Source organism: Cynara cardunculus (genome assembly GCF_001531365.2).
Source record: "Cynara cardunculus var. scolymus isolate 2C chromosome LG 15, CcrdV1, whole genome shotgun sequence".
Lineage (NCBI taxonomy): Eukaryota > Viridiplantae > Streptophyta > Magnoliopsida > Asterales > Asteraceae > Cynara > Cynara cardunculus.
In genome coordinates, this window is record NC_037542.1 from 3263499 (window position 1) to 3276740 (window position 13242).

The following is a 13242-nucleotide window of genomic DNA, read 5'->3' on the forward strand; positions in this document are numbered from 1 at the left end:
TTGGGCGGTTTAAGAATAAACCGGACAACACTTGGGCGGTTTAAGAATAAACCGGACAACACTTGGGCGGTTTAAGAATAAACCGGACAACACTTAGGCGGTTTAAGGACTTAACCAAATATTTATGAAATGCAGTTCATAAATTGTTAGGACTGAAAAATCAGTATTAATTGTATTCGTCTTGAAAGTTTAAATTTAGTCTATAATTGTAAAAGTCAGCGTGTTTGACTTTCTTATAGAAGTTTGACTTTGACTTGTCTTTAGTTAGTTTGACCATATAAATAGAAGGTGGTCTTTGTAATTAGAAAAAAGGAGAGCATTATAGTAATATTCATACGTATTAAGAGAGTTGACTGATTTGTAGAGTTTGACTTTCTCTCTCTAAGTGTTCTTGATGTTCATACAAGATATATTCTAAATCTGCCATTGTTGAAGATATTATGAAGATTGATTAGTGAATTTGGACTACACATAAATAACATATTCTAGCAGTAAAAGAATTAATAACCAATACTTTAAAGCGGTATACACTTACCTTACAAAAGATGTTGAACAGATTTGAACTTGTAATTACTCTCTCAATGTATGAAGAAAACTCTCAGAAATCAGAAAAACCTTGCAATTAAACCTACACTTGCTATAAATAGCAAGTGTATGGCCGTCTTTTACTAAGTCGGCTATACACCTCATCACCTTCACACACTTTCACACAATCCTAACACACACACACACACACACACACATATATATATATATATATATATTCAAAAATCTTAATCAAAACTTAAAACCCGAATATTACAACATTCCCTCCTTAAAAGAATTCCGTCCCGGAATTCCATTTAAGGAAAAAGGTAGGGATATTTCATCCGCATCTCTGATTCTGATTCCCAGGTGGCGTCTGGTCCCTTATGATAAYGCCACTGAACCTTTACTAATCCAATCTCTTTATTTCGTAGTTTCTTCACCTTGTAGTCAGTAATCTGTTCAGGGGTTTCTTCAAAGCATAACTTTTCATCCACCTTTATTTCAGGTAGCGGCACTGCCACATCTGGATTTATTAGACACTTCCTTAAATTCGACACATGAAATGTGTTATGGATTCCACTTAGCTCTAAAGGAAGTTCTAACTTATAAGCCACTTCCCCAACTCTTCCAATAATAGGGAATGGTCCAACATATCTTGGACTTAACTTCCCTCTTTTTCCAAAACGTACCATTCCTTTCCAAGGTGATACTTTTAACATCACTCTATCACTCACTTGAAACTTAATCGGCTTTCGACGTTTATCTGCATAACTTCTTTGTCTATCTTGTGTCGCTTTCATTCGTTCCCGTATTATTCCAATTTTATCTGCAGTTTGCTGAACTAACTCAGGCCTAGCTAACTGTTTTTCACCTATTTCATTCCAACACAATGGAGTTCGACATTTTCGCCCATACAGAACCTCGAAAGGTGTTACCTGAATACTTGAATGGTAACTATTGTTGTATGAAAATTCCACTAGAGCCAAATGACTAACCCATGACCCTCCAAAATCAATGACACATGCTCTTAGCATATCTTCTAAAGTTTGGATAGTTCGTTCACTTTGTCCATCAGTCTGAGGGTGATAAGATGTACTTAACTTAATCTGAGAACCCATTTCTCTTTGGAAACTCTTCCAAAACATAGAAATGAACCGACCATCTCTATCAGAAATAACTGACAGAGGAACACCATATCGTGTCACTACCTCATCAATGTATAGTTTTGTCAATCTCTCCATTGAATATGACTCTTTTATAGGTAAGAAGTGTGCAGATTTAGATAACCGATCTATTATCACCCATATAGCATCATAAATTTTTGATGTTCTCGGCAATTTGGTTATGAAATCTATAGTGATGTGATCCTACTTCCACACTGGAATTTTTAAAGATTGCAACTTACCATAAGGGCGTTGGTGTTCAATCTTTACTTGAAGACATGTTAAGCATTGCTCAACATGCTTAGCTATATCCTTCTTCATACCTGGCCACCAATAGTGTTGCTTCAAATCCCGATACATTTTATTTGTACCTGAATGAATTGTAAAACGTGACTTATGAGCCTCACCCAAAATACGTTTTCTGAGATCACCATAGCATGGTACCCAAATTCCATTCTGGAATTTCCAGAATTCTCTGTCATCTTTTACCAAATTAGATATTAATCCACCCAAACTTTCCTGTTTGAACTTATCCTTTTTCATTGCCTCATGTTGAAATTCTCGTAACTCTTCTTGAATATTGGATAACAACTCAACTCGTAAAGCTATAGCTTTGATAGTTCCACTTTTCTCTTGTCGACTCAACGCATCGGCCACTATGTTTGCCTTTTCTGGATGATACAAAWTTTCACAATCATAATCACTTACCAATTCCAATCATCTTCTCTAACGCATATTCAGATCTTTCTGATGGAACAAATGTTGCAAGCTCTTATGATCTGTGAAGATTTGACATTTCGTTCCATACAAATAATGTCTCCATATCTTCAAAGCAAACGCTACTGCCGCCAATTCCATATCATGAGTAGAATACTGCCTTTCATGATCTTTTAACTGTCTAGAAACATAAGCTATTACCTTTCCACGTTGCATTAATACACAACCCAAATCCATCTTTGATGCGTCACTATATATCATAAAATCTTCCATTCCATTTGGCAAAGATAGAATTGGTGCACTGCATAACTTATCTTTTAACATCTGAAAGGCCTGAGCTTGCGCTTCATCCCACTTATATTTCACATTCTTCTTGGTCAGCTTCGTTAATGGAGTAGCTATACGAGAGAAATCATGTATAAACTTACGATAATACCCAGCCAATCCAAGAAAACTTCTGATTTCAATTGGAGTCTTTGGGGCTTCCCAATTTTCAATGGCTTCAATCTTCAAAGGATCCACTTTGATGCCTTCTTTTGAGATAACATGCCCCAAAAATTGAACTTCTCGTAGCCAAAATTCACACTTTGACATTTTGACATACAATCTCTCTTGTTTCAACAATTCCAGACGTAATCTCAAATGATGAGCATGCTCTTCTTCTGACCGAGAATATATCAGAATATCATCAATGAAGACAATCAGAAATTTATCAAGATAGGGACGACACACCCTATTCATCATGTCCATAAATGTTGCAGGTGCATTTGTGAGTCCAAACGGCATAACCAGAAATTCGTAATGACCATAGCGTGTACGGAATGATGTTTTCGACACATCTTCATTTCGAATCTTCAATTGATGATAACCGGATCGTAAATCAATCTTTGAAAAATAAGTAGCCCCAATCAATTGATCAAATAAATCATCAATTCTTGGAAGAGGATACTTATACTTGATTGTCAGTTTATTCAACTCCCGGTAGTCAATGCACATCCTCATTGATTCATCATTCTTTTTTCACAAAAAGCACTGGCGCACCCCATGGGGAAGTACTTGGTTGAATGAATCATTTATCCAATAATTCTTTCAACTGGGACATTAACTCCTTTAACTCAGAATGAGCTATTCTATATGGTGCACGTGCTACGTGTGCTGCTCCAGGATGTAGTTCTATTTGAAATTCTATCGTTCGATCCGGAGGTAGACTTATCAAATCTTCCGGAAATACCTTAGGAAATTCCCTCACAACTGGAATATCTTTCATTTTTTCTTTTTCTTTCCTCACGTCTATAACATACGCAAGAAAACTAATATGTCCCTTCTGCACATGCTTTCGAGCCTTTAAAACTGAGATAAGGCTAGAATAACGATCCCGTCGATCCCCGTAAATCACAACCCTTCCTTTTTCTGGTAAGTCTATATGAATCATCTTCTCATCACAAACTATGTTAGCTTGATTTTTAGCTAACCAATCCATGCATATAATTATATCAAATTCCTTTAAAGGCAAAGGAAACAATTGTATAGGCACTTCGCACTCTTCTATACTTATAAAGCATTCATCTATTCTTTCCTTAACCAAAACTTCACTATCATTTGGTGTTTCCACAATTAGATCCTCACTCAACGCTTTAGATTCTACATATGCGCAGTTAACAAACGATGGTGACATAAAAGAACGATTTGCTCCCGAATCAAATAAAACCTTGGCACATACTGAATTAACGAGGAATGTACATGTTACCACTTCAGGGTGCTCTTCTGCCTCGCCTCTCGCAGACTCCCCATGTCTTATCTCTCCTCGACCACTTGAATTAACACGATTATCCATCTGTCCCCGACCTATTGGCACATAACCAGGTCCTCGGCCCCCAGAATATCCAGATCCCCGTCCTCCAACAAAACCAGACCCTCGACCTTTTGCTTGCGGACAATCGGCATTTATATGTTGAGATGAATTACAAGTAAAACACCTCCGTGTCACCCGACAATCTCGAGCTATATGTCCTGGTTCCTGACATTTAAAACATACTCGAGATTCTGTATTGCAATTTCCCTGATGTATTTTATGACACCGGGTACATGCTTTATCTGCAAACCTTGAAACTGGTCGATTCAAATTTTCCATAAACCTCGGTCTACAGAAATCAGTTACTGTAGATTCCCCCTTTCTTTTCTCTCCATCTTTCTCTTATGGTTGTCGGTTAATATCTTGCTCTAGAATTTTAGCAGCATCAACTGCCGCTTGAAATGTTGTCGGATTCCTGGATATCACATATTTCCGAAGATTCGACTCCAATCCCCAGATATACTTTCTCACCTTACTGTTTTCAGATATAATATAGGCTTCAGCGAACCGGGATTGTTCCATGAAGACTTCTGTGTACTAACGAACTGACATACTTCCTTGTTCTAGACGAAGAAAATCATCTTCTAATTTTCGTATTGCAGCTTCAGGACAATACTGCATTTTAAACTTAACCATAAATTATTCCCATAGCATGGTTTTCAGAATATTCGGATCTGAACTGGACAGAACTTCCCACCAGTACAAAGCACTTGATCTTAAACAAGAAACATCAAACATGACTTTGTCCTCTTCTGCACTTTTACTGATTTGCAGACTCGGTTCTATTTCTTTAAGCCAACACATAGCTTTAACAAGATCACGCTCACCAGAAAACTTGGGAGGTTTACAAGCAAGAAACATTTTGATATCTCCTCATTTTTGTACTGAGGACGAAGTAAGGGGTACAGATGTACCAGTTACCGGTGTACTAGCTCCGGCTTCCTCCTGATAATCGAAATTTCTTACCACTTCTGGATTATTTTGGGATGTACGCCCCAACAAATTCACCAAACTTTCTTGGAAYTTTCCCAACTCTGCTGCCAACATTTCCTGGGTAATAAATCCGGGATCAGGAACATTGTGTCCACCCCATGCCCTTCTTCTTCCATGACCAGACATTGAACTTTCTTGAGCCGACAGTTCCTGTTCTTATCTAGTACCTCTACCTCTTCCTCGACCCCTGCTACACTTCGTGTTTCTATCGTCATGACATTTTCTGGGTTCTCTCCTTGTGTTATGTTTCTTCTTCCCCGACCTCTTCTTTAACCAGTAGAGGTCCTTTCTGATTGATTGAGATTATCTGCCATTTCTCAGTGTATAACGCTTTTTGTCACATTTAAACACACATGATTATTCTCATAATAACACATTTTTCCTCAAGTCTATCCATAACTCAGATTATATCAATCATATATAATCTATCTTTCTCATAATAGGTTCAATTATAACATATTCCCCATGTTCATAGTCCTAGTGAAACCTATTATTACAACTTCCACACCTCTAGTTTAAGTCTAAGTATTTCGCAAATACTCATATCCCTTAAACTAAGGCTCTGATACCAACTGTAACAACCCACAAATTCCACATACAGATAATCCACATGATATTACTCATAACACAAAATGTAATATTATTTACAAAATACGGATTAACAAAAACTTTCTTTGATACATTTATGAGTAACTAAAAATCATCAATTCTAAACTTTTCCCTTGCCTCTATTCTGCGAGGTATGATGACCTGCAAAACAGGTTAGTCCAACAACTGAGCGTTAGACCCAAAAGGTCTAGTGAGTGTATAATTCTCAAACAGATAACATACTTTCCAATACTAACAGTTTCAAATCAACCTGTACGGATATAAATATTTATCTATTTCTCTAACGGTTACACCGCCATTTCATCTCTCTCGCGGTTACACCGCCATTACATCTCTCTCGTGGTTACACTGCCATTACATCTTTCTCGCGGTTACACCGCCATTACATCTCTCTCGCGGTTACACCGCCATTTCATCTCTCTCGCAGTTACACCGCCATTACATCTCCTGAGAAATTTCATATCAAAAGCTTCAACACATTAGCCGGATTTGAAGTCCGGTCAACATTGTCCGGATATGAAATCCGGACAATTACTTAGAATAGAAAAAAATAAATTGGACATGGCTTAAGCGGTTTAGCTCTTAATCCGGTTAACACTTGGGCGGTTTAAGAAAATATTCGGACAACACTTGGATGGTTTAAGAATAAACCGGACAACACTTGGGTGGTTTAAGAATAAATCGGACAACACTTAGGCGGTTTAAGGACTTAACCAAATATTTATGAAATGCAGTTCATAAATAGCATATTCTAGCAGTAAAAGAATTAATAACCAATACTTTAAAGCGGTATACACTCACCTTACAAAAGATGTTGAACGGATTTGAACCTGCAATTACTCTCTCAATGTATGAAGAAAACTCTCAGAAATCAGAAAAACCTTGCAATTAAACCTACACTTGGTATTTATAGCAAGTGTATGGCCGTCTTTTACTAAGTCGGCTATACACCTCATCACCTTCACACACTTTCACACAACCCTAACACACACACACAGACATATATATATATATATATATATATACATATATATTCAAAAATCTTAATGAAAACTTAAAACCCAAATATTACAAATTTGAGGAAATATTTGGCTAACAAGTCAGTTGTCATAAATTTGGAAGGTATCGAGATCAACGACAAGCTCACTTATGTATAGGTGACATTGGAAGTGTTGAACACGCCTTGGTAACAATACACAATAGTAATAGTAAACCTATGCATGATGGAGAATAAACAACGTTAATAACAAATCCATTCACATGAGAAACCATATATTAACTAATCATACAAGAAACATTACATGTATGAAATGATTATATATGAACCAATTTATTGAATATAAAAAAAATGAAATCAACAATATACATATATGTAAATAAGAGATCAGTTTATTATTGAATAATAAAAAATATATGAAATCAGCAACCAATAAAGCATACAGAATTTAATTAAAACATTAGATGTGAAGCTATGGACATAAAAAACGGTTTTGGATATATATATATATATATATATATATATATATATATATAATTTACAAAATCATTGTCTCGCTCATTTGGGTGTGGCTGTCAGTTTCAAATCATAAATAGAAAAACTCTTAATTGATATAAAAACCAAAATCATTTCCTAATTTAATGGAATTTATTTTTTAATTAAAATAAAATAAAAACAAAAGACAATATTACCCTTTTGATTAAAAATAAAAAAACTCCCTAAAAAGGTGGAAGATCAATGACTAAGATTAAAATCAATTGAGTTGCATGGGTTGCAACCTTTGAAGGGTTGACGTTGGCAAAATGGGGTAAATAAATAAATATGAAAGAAAGGAAAAAGGAAAATAAAATTATAGAAAATAAAATTATAAAGGAAAATAAAATTATATTTGACTAAAAACGTGAAGAAAATAGTGAAAGGAGACCAATTATGTCATTTAATGAAAGTGATAAGTGAATAAAGGAGTTTATATTCATTTGCACCGACGATGTTAAAATATTTGCTCAGAGGGGGTTGTTATGTTAATCTAGCCAAAATAATGAGAGTAGGGGCCGAATGTAATAGTTAAAAAGTTGAAGGGGTCGAATGTAAGACTCCTGGAAGTTTGAGGACATGTTCTGCAAAAAGGGCATATCTATTTTTTTTTTTCAGATTTTGAAAACGATCACTCTTTTGAAGCTTACTATTAGTTCCATTCGTCAACTAAGAAGGTAAAAAAAAGTTATAGAAAAATGAAGTGAATCAACTATGGAGCACTTCAGTTGAAAAAAAATCAATATTTCGTTGAGTTTTCAATAGAGAAATATGAGTTTGAATGTTCGAGTTAAACTTTTCGGTTCTTTATCGATTCAAGGTAAAATACCCAACCAAACTTAATGATTTTTATGTTCATAGCTTCTTTTTAAAAGATATATGGAATTCTCATAGTCTTATATTTCAGATTTGTGTTTTAAGGTCGATTTTGAAGTTTAAAGTTTTATTCAGTTTTACTTAAAAACCAAAACTTTAAATGAGAAAATGAGTCTAGTTTCTTGACGAAAATGTTTTTTATGTCAAAATGTTGGTAAAATTATTACCAAGACTTTGGTGTAAAAAGAATAAAGAAAAAAGAACTAAAAAGGAAAAAAAAAAACATAAAGAAGAGGTTACATAAAACTACGTTTAAACCCTTGACCATCGACCCATCAACTGCTCAACTGTAAAGCTTGTGTTTTTAGTTTACTAAAATGACATCATACATTTATTTATTGATAATAAATTACATTATAGTCCAAAAACATGATTTCGGCTACAAAAGCCTTATGAAAATTTCATAAATATCAGTGGGCTCTATAAAATGTAATTCCGGCCCGTTTTTAATTTTTTTAGCTTATGGAATTACCAAAATGCTCTTTTAATTAAAAAAATTGGTATTTTAAGCAATACTTAAGTATTTTGCTTTATAAAATTTCCGACATGGTTTGGAACTTGGTATTTTAGTTATTATATCATAAGGAGGTGTTAATGAAATTATTTAAGCTAAATTTGAGTGATGGATAATAAGCGTGTATTTTGGTTTAATATTATCGAGACGCTTTAATGTGGAGCAAATGATTTCTTTAGTGATTAAAAGAATAAATCGACATTGAGAGTTGTCATCGAGCGTAACACTTAGATATTTATTGAATTATTTTGATGATTTAATAACGGGATTGGAGCGTTGTAATTGAGTTAAATATTTATTGGGACGTTTTTAATTTGGAGAGATGGATTTATAAGATTATAAAATGAGTATTTCAACGTATTGGCACGTCATCGAGTTTTAGACTTGATGTTTGACTAAAGTTAGTCGAGATTGGTCGAGTTGACCAAGGGTTGACTTTTATCTTGTTTTGATCCACAAATATTTTAACGATGAGATAAAATGGAAATATTTGAGACATTAGGAGACTTGTTTTGGAGTTTGACTTTAGGTCGGGTCAAGTTTGAATATAGTTGACTATTATTGATTTTTGGAGAAATTAAGTCATTAATGAGATATTATAGTATAAAATGTGCAGGTCTTTAGTCAAGAGCTATCAGTAAGTCTTCATGAGACTTACACTGAGGTACATACCTACGTACAAATTTACTTTGAGCATGATATGATTTGTGCAGTGATCTGTATGTATGCATGATATTTCAGTTTATGTACATGATACGGTGTATTTTACATGTATGTTATTTATGATCAGTTGCATGTTATGTGTTTACTTTGTTTTCAAATAACTCTAGCATCTTATTTCATATGAATGATTTATGACCAGTTTTAATAGATGGACATTTGAACAGTAAGTCATACGACAAGTGGCACGATCCTGTAATAGGTGTCCAAACAAATGCAGGTTAGACAAAGCAGGAAATGTAAGTGATAAAATGACCCTACCCAACCAGACATTTTATAAGATCTATTTTCTTTCATTGTTGCATGTTTTTAGAAAATGCATATTATGTGGTATAGAGTTTACAAGTTGATATATATGATATTAAATGATTTTATCCATGCAAATCATGAACTCACTTAGCTGTATAAGCTGACTATAGTATGCATCTCAGGGACAGAAAGTTTCAGGTTGGACAAATGGAAAATGGCATACATAGAAAATTATCTTGTCCATTTATGTTCAGACATCTATGATAGATAAATTTTGTAACGCAATCTGGCTTGGGATGAATTAGCATTTAAGTTACATATTTATTATTTTAAAGTCTTTATTTGTAAACGGTTTTAATTTAGCTGTCATTTTGGAGTATTTATGGAGAAATTGTTTTAGATTACGTAATATTTCTCATGGTAAAATGAGGGTGCTACAGTTGCAATTGATTTGTGGTATATATATATATATACACACACACACACACACACGTGTGTGTGGATTACGATTTGGCATCATGAGGTTTGAGTATTCTCAAATCTCAAATATTGAAATATGGTTGAGTTTTTTAATCCCATATTGGTGATAAGTTGCAAAATTCGAACTAGGAAGTGAGTATATAAAATGAGGGGTAAATGCTTTTACGTCAACTTATAAGGTTGGCTCAATTTAGCCACCCTATTTTTGTAATAAAAAAAAAACTCTATTTATATAGATAATTAAAAGAAGATCTTTATTTTAACTAAGGGGCCGTTTACCAAACACTTACCCGGTAAGTGCTTAGCGGTAAAATTTAACACTACTAATTACTTACCGGGTAAGATTTTAGTCCATCAAAACGATATTGTATGTAACAATTCACCCGGTAAGCGCTTACCGTGGTAAGAGTCGATTGCCCTCACTTACCGGGTAAGACTCATGGTCCTTGTCTCACTCTTACCGGATAAGATTCTTAGTCCTTACCATATTCATCCGATGAGGTAATATGACTTGGTAAGCGCTTACCCGAGTAAGTGTTTAGTAAACGGCCCCTAAGAGGGTTGGTTTATTTTAGCTTACCCTATTTCTGCAAAAAAAAATATTTATATAAGAAAATCTTTTATATCAATAGACTTTAAAATAACAATAAAGGGTAATCAAGTGACAATACCAGATACTTAATATTAATAATATTAGATTTGAGAATGAATATTAACGGTGTTTCAATATTTCTTGTGTTCAATACAATTCCCTTACCTCTCTATATATAGGGATCAAAAAGATAACCATAAAGAAAGTCTATCATATGGAAAGACAAATCTTCTGCACAAATCAAATCTTCGGCTAATACTCCCTCACAGTCGAAGCCGATGATCCGCCAATGCTAAGACTGGATCAAAATTCTTTAAATAGAACCATGGTAGACCTTTTGTAAACACAACAACAAACTGGTACCAAGATGGTACATGGAGAACCAGAACTTGGTCGTGGGCTATCTTCTCTCAAACGAAATGAATACCTAGCTCTATGTGCTTGGTGTGTTGGTGTTGAATCGGATTAGCATAAAGGTACACTACACTTACATTGTCACAGTAAACGAGTGTAGCCTTGTCAATCGGACAATGAAGTTCGAGTAGAATATTCCTTAACCAGCAGGTTTCGAAAACCACATTTGAAACCGCCCGATATTCAACCTCTACACTAGATCGTGAGATGGTGTATTGTGTCTTTGAGGACCAAGAGATGAGAGAATTACCCAAGAACACACAATACCCTAAAGTTGATAGGCGAGTATCTGAAACCGCCCCAATCTGCGTCGGTGTAGGCCATAAGGCCCGTAGGAGTGGAGGCTGTCAAATGTAACCGGAGATCCAACATACTGCGAATATAACGTAAAATCCAACGTAGAGATCGAAAATGTGATTCTCGTAGATCATGCATAAACATACATACCTGTTGAACAGATAAGAGATATACAGGCGGGTGAATGTCAAGTATTGAAGAGCGCCATCCAGACTTCCATACAAAATAGGATCAATAACGATGGTCAATGACACACTAAGCTTCACATTTGTGTCCATGGGAGTGTAACAAGGGTCGCATGATGACATGTTGGCACGCTCCAAGATTTTGGTAGCAGTTTGAGAAAGAAATAAACCCTGTTTATTACGAGCAACCAAAATTCCCAAAAAACAATGAAGTTGGCCAAGATCTTTCATAGCAAACTCGGAACTAAGCTTAGAAACGATCGATTGACGGAGATTATTGGAAGAGGCAGTTACAATAATGTCAGCGATATATAATAATAAGTAAGCCATATCGTTTCCTCGCTGATAAATAAACAATGAATTATCCGATCGAATGTGGGAAAAGCCAATTATCGAGACAAATGAGGCAAACTGAGTATACCACATGCAAGGGACTGTTTCAAACCATACAGGGAATTCTTTAAACGACATACATGATCGGGAAACCGAGCATCCTTGAACCCGGGTGGTTGATGCATAAAAATTGTTTCGTGAAGAGTCCCATGTAAGAAAGCGTTTTTGACATCAAGCTGATGAATATCCCATTTTTTAGAGGGGGCAAGGCTTAAGACAGTCCGTATATTATCCATCTTAACCACTGGACTGAATGTCTCGTGGCAATCTATTCCAATCTGTTTGTGACCTGCCATTAACAACCAATCTAGCCTTATGGCGTTCAAGCACCATATTAAATAGAAACTTATGAGTAAATACCCATATGCATCGTATAACATTAACATCAGGTGGTCGAGGTACAAGTTCCCAAGTGTCATTTTTAATAAGTGCATTAAATTCATCATTCGTAGCAGTAGTCCAATTACGGTCCTGGAAGGCGTCAACGTGAGAAGTGGGAAAAGAAGAAATAGAAGGGCCATTTACGTTAAGAGCATATTTGGGATTTAGTTTGGTGATACCCTCGGTTATGGAATGACGAAGTGGTGGCGTTAGGGTGACGGGAGGGGTTTGATCGATGATAGTTGGTTGGGTAGTTGGTTGGACTGAAGAAGGGGTTTGGTTCGAAGGAGCAGGTGGCGTGGACAGAACAACATGAGAGGATAAAGGTGGTGTTTGTGTGAGATGATCATGAAAAGGGGGATGAAGTGGAGTGTTTAGGAAGTCATGGGTTTCAGATTAGGTGGAGAGTTTTGAGAGAGAAAAAACGTTTTCATCAAAGGTAACGTGTTGGGAAGTAATGAACATGTTGGAAGACATGTCAAAAAATTGATACTCACGATGATTTTATGGAAAACCCATAAAGACACCAGATATAGATCTTGGTTCGAGTTTGTGAATTGTGGATGCGGGATTATGCGGATAATAAAAAAAACCTAAAAACGCAGAGATGGGAGTACATAGGAGTTTTGTGATACAACCAAGTAGTCGATGAGTTGTATTTTAGTATTTTGTTCGGAAGAATATTATGAAGATATGTAGCAGTCTAGAGTGTGTATGGCCAAAAAGAAGATGGAGTGTGAGAATGAAA